Here is a 24,058-nt window from a genome sequence, read left to right as displayed (position 1 = left end):
CTGTCTCTGTCTCTTTCACTCTCTGTGTCTCTCTTCTTCTCATCCTTTGTTGCTCTTTATCTCTTTCTCTCTCTGTGTCATTTAACCTCTTTTGCTCTAACTTCCTTTTTCCTTTTCTCTCTTTTCTCTTTCTCTCTTCCTACCCTTTGCGCTGTTTTCTCTTCCTTTGTCTTTCTATTTCTCTTTGGATTTCTTTCTTCCGCTCCCTTTCTTTTCCCCCCTCTCTCACGACTTTTTATCTGTTTTGTTTCTCACGCTCTCTACCTCTCTCCTTTTTTCCCTCCCTCATTCTCTTATTTCTTTATCTCTCTTTTTCTTTCTCTTTAATCTACTAGTCCGGCCCCCGACAGAATGTTTGTTCTATCGCGTGGCCCCCGAGTTAAAATGAGTTTGACACCCCTGATATAGAGAGTAATCAACACAGTCCAAGAGATCATTGGCTGCTCTCTGCCCAGTCTAGAGGATATTGCCGGCTTGTGATACCGCATATGAGCCATCAACATTATAAAGGACTTTTCCTACTCCAACTACCACCACTTAGACCTGTTGCCCTCTGGTAGGTTCCCTAAAACAAAGACAAACAGGCTCCGAGACAGCTTTTTCCCCAGGGCCATCACCACCCTAAACAAGCCCACAAAACAGTGAAAGTATATATCTTGTTTGTTCGTTTTTTTCTCTTTTTGGGCTTCTAAATATTATTGCACACACTAAGAAAAACATATACCTCGTGACTTGTGATTTTAGTTGCTGCCAAGTGTTTATCCTGAAAGTCTTCCCTCTTTTAAGTCCTAATTTCCCATTGTTTCACAACGATGATATAAAAAACAATAAAGACAATAAAAACAAGACGATTTTTTTGATGCCACAAAGCACTCTGGACTTGATACACGCAAACCCGCCTTACTGGCTACAAGAACCTTGTGTGTGTTGGTTGATTACAGGGACGTATTTATTTTGTTTTCAGGACCACACCACAATTCTATGCATCCATATATAGTGTAAATCTTTGGTTCTGGCAAGCCACACATGAGTACACCTTCTCTGGGGCGGCAGTAGCTCAGGAGGTAGAGCGCTCGTCTTGGGATCAAGGGATCCCAGTTCGAATCCCAGCTCGTCCGTGTTACATGTCGAAGTGTCCTTGGGTAAGACACTGAACCCTTAATACCCCCAATAAGCAGGTTAGCGCCTTACATGGCTGCAAGGCCGCTATTGGGAAATGTGGAGCACATTGTAAAGCGCTTTGGGAAGTCACTGACTTGAAAGGCGCTATATAAATGCAGATCATTTCATTTCAATATATGGGGCGCGGCAATGGAGCTGTTAAGTTTATTGTTTAGTAGACACTCAAAATAAAGAGAAAATACATTATTTGTATTTGAACTGGCCAGGAGAACAGGGGAGGACCCAGGCCGCCCTCAACTCAGGCCTCTCTTATTTTGCATCTCCTAGGTTAAAAGCTCTAGAGCTCTTGTTGGTGATAGGAATGAGTGGAGAGGTGCACCTGTATGATGCAGCAGGGGTAAACCAGTGAAAGCTGTCGGGCCATGCTGTTGAACAGAAGAGTGTGTTGTGTCACCCTGACCCGAGTGACATGGCCGTTTTCTGGTGTCCCGTTTCATCTGGAGGGACGAAAGCATGACCAACTTGGGTGCCGAGGTCCTTAACTTGTTTGGGTGTTTGGGCAAGTGGGTTGGCCATGGTCCAAAAATTTTTGTGTGTGTTTTTTGCTACTTTTTCCCTTTTTTCATTTTCTTTGTTTTTGTGTATGTGTTTGTCTTGATGTCGGTCAACCCTCTCGGGATATGACCAGGGTAGATAGATGGATAGGTTAAAAGCAGATCAGCCCTACAGGCAGTGTTCCCTCTAAGCTGCGCGCGTGCGCAATTGCGCACTGCTTGCACATTCTCAGCACACAAGAAAATCTAGCCAGCGCACAAAAATGAGGGCTCAAAATGACTAATTAAGAAGGGACTTAAGTCAAAGTTACAGTGCATGAAGGTAAAAATACACAAGTTCCCCTGACGTTGTGTCCTAAATGCGGTATTTTGAAGTCGAGTCGAAGGAGAACGAAGTTGAGTAAAGTTAGTAGAGTTTGTCGAGAACCGGCTTCTTCGGCTCGGCTCCTAAACGGCTCTTGGGGTTGTTCTTGCTTCTTTAATCCCAACATGACCAAATATTATGTAAAATTATGCACAAAATGACTTAAAGGAAGAGGGGAATAGAACAAAAAATACCAAAATGAAAAACTAGTAAAAAGCTGATAAAAAAAGAAACAAAAGTTAGAGAAAAAAGAAGGAAAAATTTAGAAAAAAGCCAGAAAAAAAGAAAAGAAAGAAATGTAGGAAAAAAGTAAATAGAGAACAAAAAGAAAAAAGTAACAGCTCGTAAAAAATAAACACAATGAGTTTTTTTTTAAAGGAGTTTAAAAAAAGGTAGAAAAAAAACTGGGAAAAAAGAAGAAAAAGTTTGTGTTGCGTTCAAATAATTTCCAATTATGTCAAGTGAATCTTGTTGCCAACATTGTACTTCCACTAAAAAATATGATTAAATACAGTTGTGTATCGTGCAACCGACTAAATAAGCCCCCCAAAATGTTAGTATTATGTGACAAAAGATACCAGGAAAAAAAAGAAATGGATATCTTGTGAAAGAATTGTAAGAACAAACGACTTTTGTAGGCCGTACAACCTTTGCAATAGTACATGAGTCGATTCATTCAAAAGAGAAAAATAATTTTGCATTGCTGGAAACTCAGCAAAATGTAACTTGATGTCAAGTTTTGGACATGTTTGATAATGAATTATCTTGCCACACTTGGGATTATGGTTGCTCACTGTTGTTTCAAGCGCTGCTCACCGACTTTGTGTGACCGATCAGAGCCGTGAAAAATTAGAGGGAACATTGCCTACAGGATGTGGATATCAAGGAACAGCAACATGATTAGCCGATGGTGACATTTATTCAAACAGTGCACTCAACAAAAGTGCAAAATTATAGTTAAAACAACGAACTAGACTCTCATGCAAAAGACCGCTGAATCTCCAAGCTAGAACCAGCAGGCTCAAGGACAGCTTTATCAAACAGGCTGTCAGGACTCTGAATCCCTCTACCATATGCCAAATCAATGCACTACTGCACAATTTAGGTATATTCCAACTTATACCTTGCATAATTTTTATTCTAAACCTTATCTATTACTGTTTTTAATCTAGTTGGTATGTTATTTGCATTGTGTCTTATTTATTGCATGCATGCTGTATGGTTTGCAATGACATTTATTTAATGTCATAAGCTTAAAGCAGAAACTACATCTATATGTACATCGTTTGTGCTTACCCACAAACGGCATGCATAAGGGGTTATTGCAGAGGTGTCAAACTCATTTTAACTGTCGGGGGCCGGACTGGTAGATTAAAGAGAAAGAAAAAGAGAGAAAGAAATAAGAGAAAGAGGGAGGGAAAAAGAGAGCGCAGGAAAAAAAAAGAAAATGAGAGAGAAGGAGAGAGCTTGAGAAACAAAAGATAAAAAATCGTGAGAGAGGGGGAAAGGAAAGGGAGAGGAAGAAAGAAATCCAAAGAGAAATAGAAAGACAGAAGGAGAGAAAAGAGAAAAGAAAGCGTGAAGGGTATGAAGAGAGAAAGAAAAAAAGAGAGAAAAGGAAAGAAGGAAGTTGGAGCAAAAGAGGTTAAAAGACACAGAGAGAGAAAGAGACAAAGGGCAACAAAGGATGAGAAGAAGAGAGACACAGAGTGAAAGAGACAGAGTGGGAGAAAAGGGGTGGAAAAGAAAGAAAGAAAAAGAGAAAGAAAAAGAAAAAGAGAACGAGAGAGGGTGGGACAAAGAAAGAAAATGAGAGAGGGAGAGAGCTTGAGAAACAAAAGATAAAAAGTCGTGAGAGAGGGGGAAAGAAAAGGAAGAGGAAGAAAGAAATCCAAAGAGAAATAGAAAGACAGAAGGAGAGAGAGGAGAAAAGAAAGCGTGAAGGGTATGAAGAGAGAAAGAGAAAAGAGAGAAAAGGACAAAAAGGAAGTTGCAGCAAAAGAGGTTAAATGACACAGAGAGAGAAAGAGATAAAGAGCAACAAAGGATGAGAAGAAGAGAGACACAGAGAGTGAAAGAGACAGAGACAGAGTGGGAGAAAAGGGGTAGAAAAAAAGAAAGAAAGAAAAAGAGAAAGAAAAAGAAAAAGAGAACGAGAGAGGGCGGGACAAAGAAAGAAAACAAGAGAGTTAGAGAGCTTGAGAAACAAAAGATAAAAAGTCGTGAGAGAGGGGGAAAGGAAAGAGAGAGGAAGAAAGAAATCCAAAGAGAAATAGAAAGACAGAAGGAGAGAAAAGAGAAAAAAAAGCGTGAAGGGTATGAAGAGAGGAAAAAAAAGAGAGAAAAGGAAAGAAGGAAGTTGGAGCAAGAGAGTTTAAAAGACACAGAGAGAGAAAGAGACAAAAGGCAACAAAGGATGAGAAGAAGAGAGACACAAAGAGTGAAAGAGACAGAGTGGGAGAAAATGGGTGGAAAAAGAAAAAGAAAAAGAAAAAGAAAAAGAAAGAGAAAGAGAAAGAGAAAGAGAAAGAGAAAGAGAGAAATAAAAAAATACAAGTACAGAGGCACCTGGCTTTGGCAACATCAAGTTGACATATATCAACCTGCAGCTTGTTTTTCTCTTTCGCTTCTCTGAGTGTTGTCTCGCGGGCCTGATTTGGCCCGCGGGCCGCATGTTTGACACCTGTGGGTTATTGGATAGTCTTGAAATCTATTCATCCGGATTGCGCCAATCAGCGCCCAGGAAACAAAAATGATCTGATTGGTCCGAGTGAAAGTGGAATCAAGAAATGGCGAGGGGATACTGTAATGCTACGCTAACATAGCTAACGCAGAGGATACTCGCTCCGTTTCCGCCAGGCTGTTATCTGGTAATGTTATGAATACTTGACAGCTTTTACGGGCAACGTTAGACGTCACATCACAAAGTAGCCCAGTAAATAGTTCGGGAGCTTAGAGTGCGGATTATATATTGAAACTTTGTAGTGACACGGGACAAAAACAGAAAAATAATGGCTTTAACAGACAGTTGGATTGCTAAAACGTTTTGTAGGCTAAAGGAGATCCCACCTGCTTCTGCGAGTAACTTAAAAGCAGGAATGTTACCCGATTGTCTTCGTTCCACGTCGAGGAACCTTTATAGAGCAGTACTTCAAATACAATGTGGACATTTTTTGCTTATACAGGGGAACCTCGGTTTTCGAACGCCTCTCGGTTCGAACGAATCGGTGTTGGACCAAAAAGTTCGAGAAATTCTTGCTTCGCTGTTCGGTCAAAAAATCGGAGTTCGAACGCTGGTACGCTAGGGGCGACGCTGAGCTGAGTGTAGATTGCCCCCAACCCTCGTGACCAACTGTTATCACGTGCGCACTTGCCTCTTTTTGCTTTCGCTTTTAATATCGGTGAACGGAGTGTTTTAGCCCCTAACTATGCCCCAGAAGAAAATCGGTGCAAGCAGGACAGGTGAAAAAAGAAAAGTTGTTCGTACAACTATTGCCTTTAAGAAAGACATAATAGCTAAATATGAAAGAGGTGTGCGAGTTTCCGATCTTGCAGGGAATACAGCATGCGCCTTCTGCTGACCACCACAAAGGTAAGAAATCCTATTCATAATTCTTTTCTTTATCTTTTTTTTTTTTACACGTTCGTGTTAGCGTAATCTTTCGTACGGAAGATTACGATAACGCGAACGTACGATTAGCCTGGGTTAGCTTTATGATTTCGTCAAACATTCAGGTAAACATTCAGGGTGTTGGAACTGAGTCCAAAATTCAGGGTGTTGGAACGGAGCCCCCTTTCCAATGAAGCGCTAGCCACTTGTGGTGCTAAATGACTTGTAAACGACCTGATTTTTTAATTTTTTACACGTTCGTGTTAGCGTAATCTTTCGTACGGAAGATTACGATAACGCGAACGTACGATTAGCCTGGGTTAGCTTCATGTTTACGTTCATGGTAAACATTCAGGGTGTTGGAACGGATTAAAACGATTTACATTATTTTTAATGGGAAAAATGATTTCGGTGATCGAACAAATCGGTTCTCGAACAGGGTTCTGGAACACATTATGGTCGAGAACCGAGGTTCCACTGTATACCGGGACGATTCAGGGCACTTGACAATCATTTGGAAATGTTTGTATTCATTGTACTTTTAGCTCAGAAGCCGAATAATTTCTAAATCTACCAAATGCACCCGTTTATAAGGCGCACTCCCAAGCAAATAGTCTTTTGTCATATATTTTTCCATACATAAGGCGCATCAGACTACAGGGCGCATGAAATTGAGACTACAAAAAGGGATATCATGTTTATTCGTGAATAACTGCTTTAGAATTACAGTATAAATTGGTGAAATAATGTATCAGTCGATAAGTGCCGCTGAGCAAAACCGCACAACACTGTAACAGAAATCAAAGCTTTATTGCTAGATCACCAATGGTACAGTTGACATACCAAAATCATTAGAGTTTCTCTCATTATCACCAAATTTTTACTCATGGTGCCAGAAACACTGCTTTGCATAGTGTATTCCATTCTGCATTCTAATAGGTCATAAGTCTCTCCACAGTTTAATATGTATACATACAGTGGGTAAAAGAGCTTGTTTTCTCCATTCTCTAACATGGCACCGTCAACAAGTGTGATAATGAGATACGGCCTAATGCCTTTTCATATGTCGTCAGTACCTCTTGTGGTCTAATGGTCACCACCACGACCCCGGTTTGAATCCTGTTGGTCAGAGATGTTTAGCGAGCAATCAATGCACAATACTATGGTACAGTCCCTTGCTGTATTTCGGTTTCGATACTACACAGATTTTCATTATACATTGTAATCTGCAGCAGACAACACAAAGCAAATGCTATACAGGGGGACTTTGCAGAGGGATCTGTGTGTGTGTGTGTTTTGGGTGGGTGTGACGTTTTGTGTGTGGGACTGTGAAAGGCTAGTGCATGCTGTGGGTCAAAGGCCGGGCACACAAGTCAAAGGGTCCACCCGAAACCCACTGGGAAGCACGTCGGCACCTACTATTTTAGCGGTTCGTTGTATTTAAAAGGAATTCATCAATTCAATCGAACTCTGAGGTGAGTCAGGAAAGTGCAAAGAAATCACCATCTCATCAGATTAGTATCGGGTCCGAAAAGAGACTGAGGCGGCAGCGGGAGAGAAAGCAATAGCGTGGCCACAGGTCAGGCCTACTGCTAAGGCTACATAAAAACTCTCTCAAGCCACACCTGCCGACACAGATTTATTACCCATAAAACGGATGACCTGGAGCTACAACTCGTGGGAAACCTCTACATTTGTGATTCTTGTATTTTAACTATCACGGAGGCCTGGATCAACCAGAGGATGCTAGAATCCAGCTAGGCAGCCACTCTCTAAATTGCTTTCTTACACTGAAAAGAGAAACCCTCTAAAATCTTTGTACTGTTGTATAATGACAGTAAAGACTGTTCATTCAACTGCAGTTCTGTGATTTTATTTGTAGATCTATAGTTGTTATTTTGTTAGAGTCGTATTTTTTTTCCGTTACTGACATTAAATAAATAAATAAATGTTTCTACTTGGGCAGCGCGGCAGCACAGTGGTTAGCGCTAGTGCAGCACTGTTCTGAGGTCATGAGATGGAACCCTCCTGTGCGGAGTTTGCATGTTCTAAGAGATTACTGTATACTGTTAAAACGAGTAATGACAGGGATGCAAGTATTTTGTCAGTTGAATTTCTATACACTCACGTATGTAGACAAAAAAAGAAGGAAAAAAAGAGAAATGTACATGAACTGGGTGAAGGAAGATGTGTTGACCAGTAAGCAGCTGTACAGATGTAGTACCAGAATATTCTTGCCAATGGGGCAAGAATGCGATAACTTGGAACTGACAAAATACCGTATTTTCCGCACTATAAGGCGCACCTAAAAGTCTTAATTTTTTTCAAAAGCTGACCATGCGGCTTATAATACAGTGCGCCTTATATATGGCTCAATATTAAATCGCAAGGTCTCGCAACTTACGCAACAGCCGCCGACTCGATTTTCCCCCGAACGTGGAGTAGTCCGCGGTGTATGCTGGGATTTATATACCGGCGTTTCATTGGCTAACCAATGTGTCAATCATCATTTGAATCGATCGCTATTGGCTAAAGTTATTCGGAGCCTCGGATAGGCTAGAGGGCCGAAACAAACCCTGCAATTGGCCGAAAAAGATATGTCAATCATCCGTCAAATCGATCGCTATTGGCTGAAGTTATTCGGAGCCTCGGATAGGCTAGAGGGCCAAAACAAACCCTGCAATTGGCCGAAAAAGATGTGTCAATCATCAGTTAAATCGATAGCTATTGGCTGAAGTTATTCGGAGCCTCGGATAGGCTAGAGGGCCAAAACAAACCCTGCAATTGGCCGAAAAAGATGACTGAATAGCAAGCTTGCTAAACTACGCCATAAAGAAACATGTTTCATTAGTTTGTATTTGTCAATATTTTACTCTCCTGGATTTACTACACTCACGGTTGTAAGAAGACCATGGTTGCGTATCATTATTGAACGTGAGAACTTAGGTGAGCTATGCGGCTTTATATTTTCCCGGTATCTTGTTTTAGAACGATCTTGATGTCGCTGTGATGAGTTGAGTGAATTCAACTCAATTCCAAGTGTTTATTGTCACAGTAAAGTTGCGAGGGAAAAAGAAAATAGAAACTAAGGAATGGTTGGCATTTCTTGAATCCCAAGACTTTAACCTTCCGAATGATATTTGAAATGATGCATTTGAGTGACATCGTACGGACACCGCATCCGCACGTGTCTACAACACGTATTTGCTTCTTTGCAAGCTTTCGGAATGTTAAGGGGGTAATCAGTTGGACTGAACTATCTGACTGTTTTGTCGACGTTCCCATTGTAGCGCCTTATAATCCGGTGCGCCTTATGTATGGAAGATATAGGACCAAAAACTATTTTTGGGGGTGCGCCCTATAACCCGGTGCGCCCTATAGTGTGGAAAATACGGTACTTGCATCCCTGTCATCACAAAAAATGCCAAGGAGAAGTGAGTCATACCTAAGACTTATAACATTGGTAAAATGGCGGCGCCCTCTGTTGGCTGCGGCTGCATCGGCTCGCTACAACGGGTCAGGTGTATCGACATTTCGTTCTGTGTACATTGTTACAAAGAATGACAATACAAAGGAAATTATTATTATTATTATTATAATAGTTTGCATTTTTTACATGTAACTAAAACAACACAAACATACCGTACTTTCCGGACTATAAGACCTACCCAAAAACCGGAAATTGTCCAGAAATTTGAACATACACCTTATATTCCTGTGCGCCTTTTGTGTAATATAATATTTGTGTAATATATAATCAGTCAACTACAATTGAATATCATTCCGATATTTTTAGGGCAGCAGAGAAGGCCTCATAAGCTGTGACGGCCAACCACTGTGTAAACTTAGCATATATAAAGCACCAATTTGAATTGAAAAAAATCAAAAATGATTTTTTATAGTTCGCATAAAAACGGAACTCAAAGTTCTGTACTGTTAAAAAAATGCAAATAAATATTAATCATTTAAAAAAAAATCATTCTGGAAGAGGGATTACCTCATGTGCAGACCCCTTCTCTAGGTTTCTTCATTTACCTCGTGTTGAGGATTTGAGTTTTTCCTTGCCCTCATGTAGGTTTTAGATCAGGGGATGGTTTCATAATACAGTGGAACCTCGGTTTTCGAACGCCTCTCAGTTCGAACAAATCGGAGTCCGACCAAAAATTTCGAGAAATTCTTGCTTCGCTGTTCGGTCAAAAAATCGGAGTTCGAACGCCGGTAATGCGTGAGTGCGTACGCTAGGGTGCTATGCTGAGTGGCGTACGGGTGTTGATCGCTCTTTTCGTTTTGCTTTCGCTTTTAATATAGGTGTACGAAGTGTTTTAGCCCCTAATTATGCCTCCGAAGAAAGTCAGTGCAAGCAGTAAAGTTGCTCCAGGTGAAAAAAGAAAAGTAGTGCGTACAACTATTGCATTTAAGAAAGAAATAATAGCACCACTGTCCACCTGCGCCTTCTGCTGACCACCACAAAGGTAAGAAATCCTATCCATAATTCTTTTCTTTATCCTTTTTTTTTATTTTTACACGTTTTTGTTAGCGTAATCTTTCATACGGAAGATTACGATAACGCGAATGTACGATTAGCCTGGGTTAGCTTCATGTTTACGTTAAACATTCAGGGTAAACATTCAGGGTGTTGGAACGGATTAAAACGATTTACATTCTTTTTAATGGGAAAAATGATTTCGGTGATCGAACAAATCGGTTCTCGAACAGGGTTCTGGAACACATTATGTTCGAGAACCGAGGTTCCACTGTATACCGGGACGATTCAGCGCACTTGACAATCATTTGGAAATGTTTGTATTCATTGTACTTTTCGGTTTTCGAACAGGGTTCTGGAACGGATTATGGTCGAGAACCGAGGTTCTACTGTAGTCTGTGGTCAGTGCAGCCCTTTGAGACTCTTTGTGATTAAGGGCTATACAAATAAACATGACTTGACTAGTAATAAACACTGATAAATACTGTATGCATTTCCAATCTTATCCACCATATTCTATGGTCCATAAGCATTTTTAAGCCTTTAAATGCAAAAAAAAAAAAAAGTTACCTTTTTTTCCAGCTAAACGCAGAAAACCGTCGCACAATTTTACAATCCCCCAGTCCATACACTTATTCAAAACAGACACGCGTGCACGGACGCTGCTGAGCTTGCAGCTGCACTGATGTCAGTTATTAGTCGCTCTCGGTGACATCATCCCCAGCAGACGTTCCCACATCCCTCCTCGCCTCGATCCTGCCTGACGCCTCGCGGGCTCCAGATGTGGGTCACGGCAGCACACGTGCGCCAGTGGCCAAAGGAAATCATTTTAACTCGTCCGCTGCCAGACCAGTTAACTCCCTGCTGGCCGACTTCAAGTAAATTTTGAACTACAAGCCGCTAGTTTTTTTCCCAGCATTTTAAACACCGCGGATAGGTGTCAGCCCGTAAAACGGATGACCTGGAGCTACAACTCTACTTAACGACTGTCCAAAAGGTAAGCTAAAATGATGTAGGCGCATTGGGGGAAATAAACATATGAGCTATTTGAACTCAGTTGGGCAATGTTAACACCAGGGTTGGGTAGGGTTACTTTAACTGGATTACTTTCAATTACTTTTGGATTACTCCAATACCAAACATGCTAATAAAAGACAAAAGAAACTAAATAGGAATAAAATGACTCAATTTTGTGCAGGCTTGGGGAGTAACGGAATACATGGAAAGGCAAAAATGATGTTGGCAAGCTGTTTGGATTTATTTTCATTTTGTTTCTGTCGCATTTTATGTTAGTTTTGCCGGAGATCAAAGAGATCAAAGCCAGGAGAGAAAGCTTACCACGTGTTGTGAGTCATCATTTTATTCATATTTAGTTTCTTTTGTCTTTTATTAGCATATTTGGTATTGGAGTAATCCACAAGTAATTGAAAGTAATCAGGTTAATGTAACCCTACCCAACCCTGGTTAACACATATTTAATAGAGAAAATATTTAACTTTCAACCTTATTAAAGACACCTAAAAGATGCACTTCGCCTTTAAGTCTGAGGTTTCAAATACAAAGACCAAATTGAATTTTGTTCTTAAAGCTGCGCGTTCAGCTTTTAATCAGGTGTGTTCTGTAGCCCAGGGTTGACAAAAAATGAAAAATGGAGGGATGAATTTTAAATGAATTGTTGACATCTATAGCCATCATCGGTAAAACCAATAGCCAAGTGAATTCAATGTTATTTCCAGCAGGTTTTAAGTCCGCCGTTATTAAACCCACACTGAAACGACCCAACCTTGATCCAGAAATCTTATGTAATTATAGACCTGTGTCAAACCTACCTTTCCTTTCTAAAGTACTTGAAAAAGTAGTGGCACAGCAGCTGAATGATTTCATATCCGAGAATAACCTTTTTGAATCTATGCAATCAGGATTCAGGGCTAACCACTCTACTGAGACAGCTCTGATCAAGGTAACAAATGATCTCCTACTCGCAATGGATTCTGGCGCTTCATCACTTTTGCTGCTGCTTCTTGCGTCTTAACTCTGAAAAGACCGAAATGTTAGTCATTGGTCCATCTAAATGCCGTGATTTATTCTCAAAAACTGCTGTGAACATCGACAAATGTCACATCACACAGAGTGACTCAGTTAAAAATTTAGGTGTCATATTTGACCCCGATCTATCCTTTGAAACGCATGTAAAGAAAATTACTAGAACCGCTTTCTTCCATCTTCGTAACATTGCTAAAATTCGTTCTATACTGTCTCAGTCGGATGCGGAAATTATAATCCATGCGTTTGTTACCTCCCGTCTCGATTACTGTAATGCACTACTCTCTGGTCTCCCGAAGTCAGGAATCAAGTCTCTTCAGCTGGTACAAAATGCCGCAGCGAGGCTTTTAACTAGGACAAAAAAGTCCGATCACATCACACCGAATTTTGGCTAACCTGCATTGGCTCCCAGTTAGCCTTAGATGTGATTTCAAGGTTCTTTTAGTATTATACAAAATCATACATGGACCTGCTCCCTCTTATCTTTCAGATCTGATTTCCCCCTATGTACTCTATAGCATATGAATAACCTACTATTTTCGTCAACTTCAGAGCAGGGGAATGTATGATAATATTCTAAAAATAGTCTGTGTAATATAGTGTAATGATCTGTGAAGCCCTTTGAGACTCTTCGTGATTTAGGGCTATACAAATAAAAATGACTTGACTTGACTTGACTATTTTAACTCACAGAGGCAGCACTTCGTCACATGAGTTGAGACTGCATGAACCAATCGGTTTGTGGTTCAGGATTCTTTCGTTTTTATTATCTAAAATGCTCGCCGCATCCCACCAAAACCGTTTGCTGTCCCTTTAACCGGACTGTTTTACGTTTCTCATCGGTGCTGTGGAATGCCCTGCCTCCGGAGATAAGATCTGCAACCTCAATGGAAGTTTTTAAATCAAGGCTTAAGACACACTTCTATTCCAAAGCTTATGATTGATGCCCACCTCATATTTTGTATTGTCCTGTCTTTTTCCGACTGCCTGCCTGGTGGTGATACGAGAAGGACGATTTGAGATGAGTCAGCGGACCAGCCTTTGACCTGAAGCATGTGAACGCCTGCATGGACCAGCTGGCAGAGATGGGAAGCTGCTGTCATGCACTTTCCGGACAAATTTTCAACATGTTACCTTGTGTTTACTATGTTTGTGTGCTGTAATGCTAAATGTAATTCACCCTGGTCATCCTGGAAGGGGGATACTACTTGTGAGGTCCCTTCTCAAGGGTTATCTTTTTCCTCACGCTGAGGTTTTGAGTTGTTCCTTGCCCGCATGTTGGTTTAAGATCAGGTAATTGTATCATTGTAATCCTGTGCAGTCCTTTGAGACATTTTTGTGATTAAGGGCTATATAAATACATTTGACTTGACTTGACTTGACATGTTTTGTTTTTTTTCACATTTCTGACCTCCCTGTAGTTACACATTTCCCAGCATGCATCTCCATCCAGGTGAATAATGACAGGCTTTGCCGGAAAACCTACTGACCTCCTTACATTCCTCTCTTGTGAGGTGTAAACATGCACCTCGGACCATCTTAAAGACATACTTTTTTGGGATGGGGGCAGGTTTTATTGGGACACGCTGTGTTAAAAAACGTAAGTAAGTTGAGTGCAATACTCATGTCCATTTTGAGAGGAGAATATTTCCGCGTTAGCATGGAGCTAGGACAACTTTTCAATACCGTTGCCGTTGTTTGCATGCACGAATGCATTGAACTGAAGAAGGTAGTAGCTCAGGAGGTAGAGCGATCGTTTTAGGATTAAGGGATCCCAGTTCGAATCCCGGCTTGTCCGTGTTACATGCTGAAGTGTCCTTGGGTAAGACACTGAACCCCCAATACCCCCAATAAGCAGGTTAGCGCCTTACATGGCTGCACAGATCACGGCCGCTATTGGGAAATGTGAAGCACACTGTAAAGCGCTTTGGGAAGTCATTGACTTGAAAAGCGCTATATACATGCAGATAATAATAAAAAAATTAAAAAAGAAGTAGTAGCCAGATATATCAATGGCAACATCAACTTAGTTCACACTGTACTGTCTTCAGGTTTCCTTTAATGTTAAATTATATAAGAAATCAGAATGAGTAGTGTCAGGTTTTCAATGCAAATCTCTTGAATTTCTGTCTCAAGGTAATTAGCTTGTTTTTATATTACTAAATATAAAAACAATGTTTCTCATACACACACACACACACATGAAGTAACGTTTCAACAATGAGTGTAATTATATCTCTTGTACGTTTATCAATCTTGTATTCTTTTATTTTGAAGTCATGTTCTTGTGTGTACTGATTTCTCTGACGCAAAATAAACCACTCCCTCTCTCTGTTTGGACTTCATCCAGGACGGACGTGAGTTCTTTTCTGCCATCATCATGTAGAATTAAACTATATACATGTATTTTATCTGTGCAAATATAGCCACCAAATAGTCTTGATAATGTCGATCTCTGACAGTAGAAAGAGTGATTTTCTTTGATGGTGTTTTTAAACATAATGTACCCTATTTCTTGGGAATAAAAGTAAATTATATAAATTCTGTTTGGTTTAATTAAAGCAAGAAATTCATATTTCAGGATGATCATGTGTTTGTATTTATTTTCTAACATTGCAAAAGGTTATGTTCAAAAACGCAGGCAAATAAAATTTCTGATCTTTAATTCAGGATAACACGCAGCCCTTATTTTTGATTAAACATCTGCATAACATTTCTCCTCATCTCAATCCAAGCATTTTAAGGGACAAATGTTGAATGTGTGCGGCTTTGATTCAAATTATTTATTGAAAACATAAATTACAAACACAAGACCAACATAAAACTAAAAATGCATGTCTTCAATGTTTTTCAAAGTCCATTTCATCAAAGAGCTGTTTCCCTCGTTGAGCTTTATGAGTAGGACTTTCTGTTGTCTGCATTTTCTAGCATTCCTCTCGGGTACTGTGACTAAAAATAAGGGGATAAACCGATAAAGACCCTTTTTGTAGGATATCGATATCAAGTCAAGTCAAGTCATGTTTATTTGTGACGCTCTAAATCACAAGGAGTCTCAAAGGGCTGCACAGACCTCAGATTATTGCAAACTACAGATTATTATTACACCATCCCCTGATCTAAAACCTACACCGGTGGTCTAGAGGACAGTATTCGGTGCTCTCACCACTGTGACCCAGGCAATTCCCATTGCATCCAATGTTTTGTGATTGTGGTCAGCTATATTTTTCCACTGACCAATCATATCACTGTCTATCTACCCTGGTCATAACCGACACCAAGACAAACATATACAAAAATAAAGAAAACACAGAAACTTTTTTGGGGACCATGGCCAACTGAAATGCCCAAACACCCAACAAGTAAAGCACCTCGGCACCCAAGTCGGTCATGCTTTCATCCCTCCAGATAAAACGGGACACAAAAAAGCGTCCATGTCACTCAGGGTGACACAACACACCCTTCTGTTAAACAGCAGGGCCCGACAGCTTTCACTGGTTTACCCCTGCCGCATCATACAGGTGCCCTTCCATCCCCTAGAACGCATCCAAACATCCCACTATCCTTTCACAACACCTTTCCACTCATTCCTATCACAATCATATCACAAATACGGTAATATTCTACTGTAAAACTTAGTGTATAACGCACACCCAAACTATGAATTTTCATGATTGATTTGACACATTATTTTTTCTTAATAATACTCAAACGTGTCAAACTTATGAATGGTAGTTTTGTGCTTAAATACATTAAAAGCTAATGTAAAAATGTATAAATGTATCAAAAAAGTTGTTGTTTTTTCAACTAATATAGCAAAAAGACCCCAAAACCTTTTAAATACAGTATGAAAAATAATGCATCTGTAACAAAATGGTGTTATTTTGTATTTTTCAGTATCTTTTTCAAGAAAGCATTTTGCTTTTTGTAGATAACAATTTTAAAAGATGCATAAAATATGTTTAGTGAAGCATTCAAAAGTGGTCAATCCACATAATAGGTGAACACAGAAATATGGCAGAGTATTTTTCGTTCTCAAACGGATCGTTACTTATTTTTACCTTTCTCCTGGTCGACTCCAATTCCAGTCACGAGCTCACCAGGTCCACAGCCTTCTCCTCCAAGTTCCTTCATTCATTCATTCTTCATCTTGCTGGAGCTCCCAGCAGCCACTGCTCTCGCCTGGCCACGCTTCTCTTGCTGTGTGAGCCTGAAACGTGCACACCAACCACACTAACAGACGCTCCTCCCGGCCTTCATTGAGCGGGCCATCTTCCTTTAAAGGGCCCGGAGCGGGATCGGGTTTCTGCAAGGAGTCACCCCTCACCCTCTTCTTCTTCTTCTGGGGCCCTCCCACTCTCCCACTAGTGAGCAGGATATTGCATTAGAAGCCGGCGGCTCCCACGGGATGTAAACACACTTCTTTGTTGCACTCACAACGATGTCGACGTTTAAAGCGTAATGCAATCACATGCCTGTTGGTATATACCGTATTTGCCGCACTATAAGGCGCACCTAAAAGTCTTAATTTTTTTCAAAAGCTGACCATTCGCCTTATAATGCAGTGCGCCATATATATGGATCAATATTAAGTCGCAAAGTCTTGCAACTAATGCAAGCAGCCACCGACTAGATTTTCCCCCAAACGTGAAGTAGTCCGCGGTGTATGATGGGATTTATATACCAGCGTTTCATTGGCTAACCAATGTGTCAATAATCATTTGAATCGATCACTATTGGCTAAAGTTATTCGGAGGTAAAGGGGGCGGATCCTTTTATCATTTACAGGCTCGGATAGGCTAAAGGGGCAAAACAAACCCTGCAATTGGCCGAAAAAGATGTGTCAATCATCGGTTGAATCGATCACTATTGGCTAAAGTTATTCAGAGGTAAAGGGGGCGGATCCTTTTTATCATTTACAGGCTTGCATAGGCTAAAGCGGCAAAACAAAGCCTGCAATTGGCCGAAAAAGATGAATGTGAATAGCAAGTTTGGTTGGTTGTCTACGGCATAGAGAAAGCATGTTTTACTATTCTGTATTTGTAAATATTTTAATCTCCTGGATTTACTACACTCACGGATATAAGAGGACCATGGTTGCACATTATTATTGAACACAACGACTTCGGTGAGCTACTCCGGCTATATATTTTCCCAGTATCTTGTTTGAGAGTGATATCGATGTTTCTGTGATGATCTTTTTTAAATTAAACTCAATTCCAAGTGTTTATTGTCATATGCACAGTAAAGTTGCGAGCGAAAAAGAAAATAGAAACTAAGGAATGGTTGGCATTTCTTGAATCCCAAGACTTTAACCTTCCGAATGATATTTGGAACGATGCATTTGAGTGACATCGTACGGACACCGCATCCGCACGTGTTCTTGACACGTATTTGCTTCTTTGCAAGCTTTGGGAATGTTAAGGGGGTAATAAGTTGGACTGAACTATGACTGTTTTGTCGACGTTCCCATTGTAGCGCCTCATAATCCGGTGCGCCTTATCTATGGAAGATATAGGACCAAAAACTATTTTTTGGGGGTGCACCCTATAACCCGGTGCGCCCTATAGTGCGGAAAATACGGTAGGTTAAATGTCATTAGAATGGATGCAAAATGTTTAGAAACATTTTAATACAATATTTAGCCAAAATAAGATTACCCCATTCTGCACTATAAGGCATATCGATTTCATACATACGGCACACTGGATTATAAAGCGCATTGAATTGAGACAACAGTAAGGGCCAGGGTTGGACAAATAATGAAAAAGTACCATATTTGTCCATTAATTGGTTAAAAATTTCCCTCCGATTGTCAGCACCAGAATGGAAACAGGACCCAATTGCATAACGTTTATTACAAGTTTTATTGAAGGGAAGAGGAAGTATTCACAGCCCGGTTGTGATGGTTTCGTGGGTGTTGCATCAGGGGTCAGCAATAAATGATTGGTGAAAAATTAATGCCATTAATTGCGAAAAATTAATGGAATGGTTGCTTAAATTCATAAATCCATTTATTGCAAAATTTAAATAATTAGCAATTATTGCGAGTTTGCGACCCATTAATTGCGAAAATATTCGGGTTTTTTGTTAGTCGATTGCGTCAACAAACGTGCAAATTTTCTCGCCGCGCGAGCATTTCGTATGCGGTCAAGGGCACATACACGCACAATCGGGACAGTGCATGCATACGCGTAAGCTACCGTGTTTCCCCCATTATAAGGCCCAGCTTTTTATGAGAAATGAAATTCAACCTTCCTGCAAATAAGAGGCTCATATTACCTATGAAAACCGTAGATATCAACGTTATTTAACAACGGCAATGCTTTTCTAAGAAATTTTTAGCGAAAATTTATTACTTTTGCACATATTTTTATTTCAAAACCTCAATTTTTGACGATGATTTTGAAGTAAGGCCGGCCTTATATTCGGGGAAACACGGTAGCTGTACGTACATAGTGTGGTTGCAAAGCAGCTTTTTATTGGTCGGGACAAAATCGGGCTTGTTGATTAGCTCACGTTTTGCCTCAAGCACGTACGTCGTGGATGCACATACGCACATGTTGTACACATTTTTGTTCATAAATGAATGTGTAATAAATAGCAAAACCTCTTATTACTAAGGTGTCTTACTGCGCATGATAATGTTGGCGTGAATGTTCTATCATTCACTGTTCATCTAACCTCAGTTAGTGTTCCGACAATTCGCATATTAACTTAGGAGGAATCGACAAATTATAATTATAAAACAAGCCCCAACATGACGGTAGCTGATGTGATCACCAATAACTCAGAAGATATTTTTTGTACTAAAAGTAAAGATTAAAGGGACCAGTTTGTTCGACCATATTGACACGGCTAGTATACCATTAAATTACCAATTAATGGCTAGAAATCCAATAAATACCCATTAATTGGCCTTGCCGCAAAAAAATTAATTTTAATTTTTTCGCACTTAAATATTAATTTTTTTTCCAAAAATCAATTAATGATGACCCCTGTGTTGCATCCATGTGGTGGAAGTAGGAACTGGAGGCAGGGGTGCTCAAGAAGATGGACGGTGTTTAATAACAGAAAGGAGGTACAAAGTGACAAACATACAAGGTTTCACAAAACAACAAAATTCCCGAACAAATCCTTCCTATATATCTATCTATCTATCTATCTATAGTGTGTCTATCTATCTATCTATCTATCTATCTATCTATCTATTTATCTATCTATCTATTGCGTGTCTACTTATCTATCTATTTATAGTGTGTCTATCAAACTATCTATCTATTGTGTGTCTACTTATCTATCTAACTATAGTGTGTCTATCTATCTATCTATCTATCTATAGTGTGCCTATCTATATATCTATCTATCTATCTATCTATAGTGTGTCCATCCATCTATCTTTCTATAGTGTGCTTATCTATCTATCTATCGTGTGTCTATCTATCTATCCATCTATCTATCTATCTATCGTGTGTCTATCCATCTATCTATCTATCTATCTAAAGTGTGTCCATCCATCTATCTATCTATAGTGTGTCTATCTATCTATCTATCTATCTACAGTATGTCTATCTATCTATCTATTTATTTATCGACCTATTTATAGTGTGTCTATCCATCTATCTATTTATAGTGTGTCTATCAAACTATCTATCTATTGTGTGTCTACTTATCTATCTATCTATAGTGTGCCTATCTATCTATCTATCTATCTATCTATCTATCTATCTATAGTGTGTCCATCCATCTATCTTTCTATAGTGTGCTTATCTATCTATCTATCTATCGTGTGTCTATCTATCTATCTATCGTGTGTCCATCCATCTATCTATCTATCTATCTATCTATCTATCTATCTATCTATCTATCTATCTATCTATCTATCTATCGTGTGTCCATCCATCTATCTATCTATCTATCTATCTATCTATAGTGTGTCTATCCATCTATCTATCTATCTTTAGTGTAATTATTGTTGGGAATATACTGATTAAAGGGATACCACAAACAAGGGCTAGTTCTGCCGCCATCTTGGGCGTGCTATGCCCGTGCTCTACCGCCTTGTCCCTATGCTCGTCCCCCAGTGTGGCCTCGTGGACCAGCAAATCTGCCCCCGTGCAGATGGCGGGGACGCTTCCCAGCGCAGAACTGCAGTCCCCCAGGATGCACACCTTCCTCCCGGGGATGCTCTCCTCCATGACCTCGTCAGGTGAAATCACTTGCCCGTTCTCCAGTTGAACCTGGTGACCTGCTTTGAGACGCCCGAACAGGGGACCTGGCTTCAGGCCGAGATGCTTAAGCAATTCAGTCTTGAGTCTTCCGGGTCGGTCGCGTTCCTGGACGCAAAATCCGAAAGAGGGAATGCGGTGGAACAACCTGAAGGCTTTGACCACGAACTTCTCGTCTTCAAACAGGAAGTATGAGTCAGACGTGAGGTCCAACCTAATGCTTCTGCCAGGACGCTCCTGAGGCAGCAGAGGGCCGTGCTCTGCAGTCATCTCAACACTGAGTTGGCCCTCCTCTGGACTTTGGTCTTGGGTGGGCTCCAGTTCATGAACAGCATAAGGGAAAAGAAGCTGGGAGCTCGTCAGGCCAAGCGTCACTCGCAGGAAATGTCGGAGGCCACGTGGCCCAAAGAAGTCCACAACTACTACTACTTCCGGCGCCGTCACGAATGGCAGCCACTCCAGCAGCTCCCGTGTTATTTTCGCTACTTTTGTGATTTATTTATTTGTTTAGTTATTTTTGCTTACTTTATCAGTGCCTTGCAACACTTGGATTACTTTCTATCCTATGGATATGGGTTTCAACTCGCAAAAATACGTATATTCAAGAAACCTACTCCTCGACCTGAAGAACTCTCGAGCCGGCACGGTCCCTTTTTTACCTAACGAGGTAAGGCGACCCTACCGGGGTTGCAGAGCCGGTGCTAAAGTAAAGGCTAAGCGGCTAGCGGCGAAGTGGCGATATAAGCCCACGGTACCGTCCATAATCATGGGGAATGTCAACTCCCTACCGAATAAGATCGACGAACTGGCTGTGCTTGTGAAAGACATCAAAGCATACAGGGAGTGCAGCTTGCTTTGCTTTACGGAAACGTGGCTCACGCCTAGCATCACGGACGCTCACATCGCGCTAAACGGCTTCTGCGCTGTTCGGGCTGACAGAGGGACAAAAGTCAGTGGGAAGCGCAAAGGAGGGGGACTGGCTATCTACGTGAACACGAGGTGGTGTAACCCCGGGCATGTAAAAACCAAGATTTCTATCTGCTGCCGTGATGTCGAACTTTTGGCTGTAAGTCTCCGTCCCTATTACATGCCCAGAGAGTTCGGACACGCCATTGCTGTCATTGTTTACATCCCACCGCGCGCTGATGCGGAAGTAGCGTGTGACGTCATCCACTCCGCGGTGGCAAAACTTCAGACACAACACCCGGAGGCTGCAATGTTAATCTCAGGGGACTTCAACCACGTGACTCTTGATAAGACACTGCCCTCTTTCGTCCAGTATGTGAACTGCAAGACCAGGGGAAATAGGACTATTGACCTTCTGTATGCGAATATAAAAAATGCATACAGCGCTAAACCACTGCCTGCCCTTGGAAAAGGAGACCACAACCTCATTCTGCTTAAACCACAGTACAAACCAAGAGTGAGGAGGCTACCAACAACCACACGCTCATTTAGAAAATGGTCCACCGAGGCAGAGCAGGCTCTGAGAGACTGCTTTGGATGTACGGACTGGGATGTCCTGCTAGGGTCCAGCAGTGGGGACATTGAGGAGATGGCAAACTGCACTACTGACTACATTAAGTTCTGCATGGACAATGTTGTTCCTATAAAGACTGTACGCTGCTATGCCAACAACAAGCCCTGGATCACGAGAGACATCAAGTGCCTTCTGAACCAAAAGAAGAGGGCCTTTAAAAATGGTGATCCTCAGGAGCTAAAACGAGTACAGAAGGAGCTCAAAGTCCAGCTCCAGAAAGGGAAGGAGCAGTACAGGAGGAAGTTGGAGAAAAAGCTGCTGAACAACAACATGAAGGAGGTGTGGGAAGGGATGAAAACAATTACTGGCTGCAGCACCAAGCAGGGTGTGGCTGTGGATATAGATGTGGGGCGAGTCAACCAGTTGAACAACTTTTTCAACAGGTTTGACCACTCCGCCTCATCCTCACCCCTGAGTTGTGCAGCTGTCCTTCCCCCTCTCCCTCTGGACACTAGCATGGAAGACATCCCCCCACTAAAAATAACTTCAGCCCAGGTGTGTGGGGAGCTGAGAAGGCTACGAACCAGCAAGGCAGCTGGTCCGGATGGAATATCCCCCCGACTGCTGAAAGCCTGTGCGTCTGAGCTGGGAGACCCTCTACAGCGCATCTTCAACTTGAGCCTTGAACAGGGGAGGGTCCCTCAGCTGTGGAAAACATCCTGCATCATCCCAGTCCCAAAGAAATCAAGACCAGAGGAACTCAACGACTTCAGGCCAGTCGCCCTGACATCACATGTGATGAAGACCATGGAGCGGCTGCTGCTGCACCACCTGAGGCTACAGGTCCGTCACGCCATCGACCCACTGCAATTTGCTTACCAGGAGAAGGTGGGAGTGGAGGATGCTATATTATACATGTTACACCGATCCCTCTCTCACCTGGATAGGGCGAAGGGGGCTGTGAGGATTACATTTTTGGACTTCTCTAGTGCCTTCAATACCATACAGCCTCTGCTACTGAGTAGCAAATTGACAGAGATAGGAGTTAGCTCACACCTTGTAGAATGGATTACTGACTACCTGACAGGCAGACCGCAGTATGTGAAACAGGGGGGCTGTACATCGGACACCGTGGTTAGCAGCACAGGATCTCCGCAGGGGACCGTTCTCTCTCCGTTCCTATTCATTCTATATACATCGGACTTTAAGTACAACTCTGAGTCCTGCCATGTGCAAAAGTTTGCCGATGACACTGCGATCGTGGGATGTATCAGAAACGGGCAGGAGGAGGAGTACAGGAGATTGATTCAGGACTTTGTCCGATGGAGCGACGCAAACCACCTGCACCTAAACACCACCAAGACCAGAGAGATGGTGGTGGACTTCAGGAGAACCAGAACTCACCCGGTTCCTGTAACCATCAAGGGAGAATGTGTAGAATTTGTCCAGACCTACAAATACCTGGGTGTGCAGCTGGACAACAAACTGGACTGGACTGCCAACACAGAAGCTCTATGTAGGAAAGGGCAAAGCCGACTTTACTTCCTCAGAAGGCTGGCCTCCTTCAACATCTGCAAAAAGCTCCTGAAAATATTCTATGAGACAGTAGTGGCAAGCGCCCTCTTCTATGCGGCAGCGTGTTGGGGAGGCAGCGTCAAGAAGAAGGATGCCTCTCGTCTCAATAAACTGGCTAGGAAAGCGAGCTCTGTTGTGGGCAAAGAGCTGGACAGCCTAACAACAGTAGCTGAGAGACAGGCACTGAAAAAGCTGAGGTCAATCATGGACAATCCATCGCATCCGCTTCACAGCATTATCTCCGGACAGAAGAGCAGTTTCAGTGACAGACTGCTGTCACTGTCTTGTACTACGGACAGACTGAAGAGATCTTTTCTTCCTCATGCCATGAGGCTCTTTAACTCCACCCGGCAGAGTAAAGGCCCACATTAAACCACACCACCTACATTGGATATTACCGAATCTTACTGCATTATGTGTTCTGTGTAGCACTATTTAGTTACTCTATATAACATGCTAAAGTGGGCATTTGCACGTCACACTGGGTATCTGTATATTGTATTCTTTTGGCTTTATTATTGTATTGTTCTCAGCTCAGGGATGCTGCTGGAAATGTGAATTTCCCTTAGGGGATGAATAAAGTATCTATCTATCTATCTATC

General features: G+C 41.5%; 1 protein-coding gene and 1 pseudogene across 1 annotated transcript in view; both read right to left on the bottom strand.

The window, feature by feature from the left end:
* plekhh1 (pleckstrin homology, MyTH4 and FERM domain containing H1) overlaps positions 1-16,366 on the bottom strand; it is a 79,995-nt gene extending 63,629 nt beyond the window's left edge. Inside the window, exon 1 of the mRNA XM_088354007.1 lies at positions 16,235-16,366. The gene's annotated coding sequence lies outside the window, so the exon portion shown is untranslated. The remainder of the gene's footprint in view (positions 1-16,234) is intronic.
* Positions 16,312-20,803, bottom strand: LOC148351950 (zinc phosphodiesterase ELAC protein 1 pseudogene; annotated as a pseudogene).
* Positions 20,804-24,058: the final 3,255 nt, after the last annotated feature.

This window comes from Urocampus carinirostris, chromosome 15, assembly GCF_059441175.1.
Source record: "Urocampus carinirostris isolate Australia breed hairy pipefish chromosome 15, RoL_Ucar_1.0, whole genome shotgun sequence".
Classification (NCBI taxonomy): domain Eukaryota; kingdom Metazoa; phylum Chordata; class Actinopteri; order Syngnathiformes; family Syngnathidae; genus Urocampus; species Urocampus carinirostris.
This window is presented reverse-complemented; position numbering and strand designations above follow the sequence as displayed.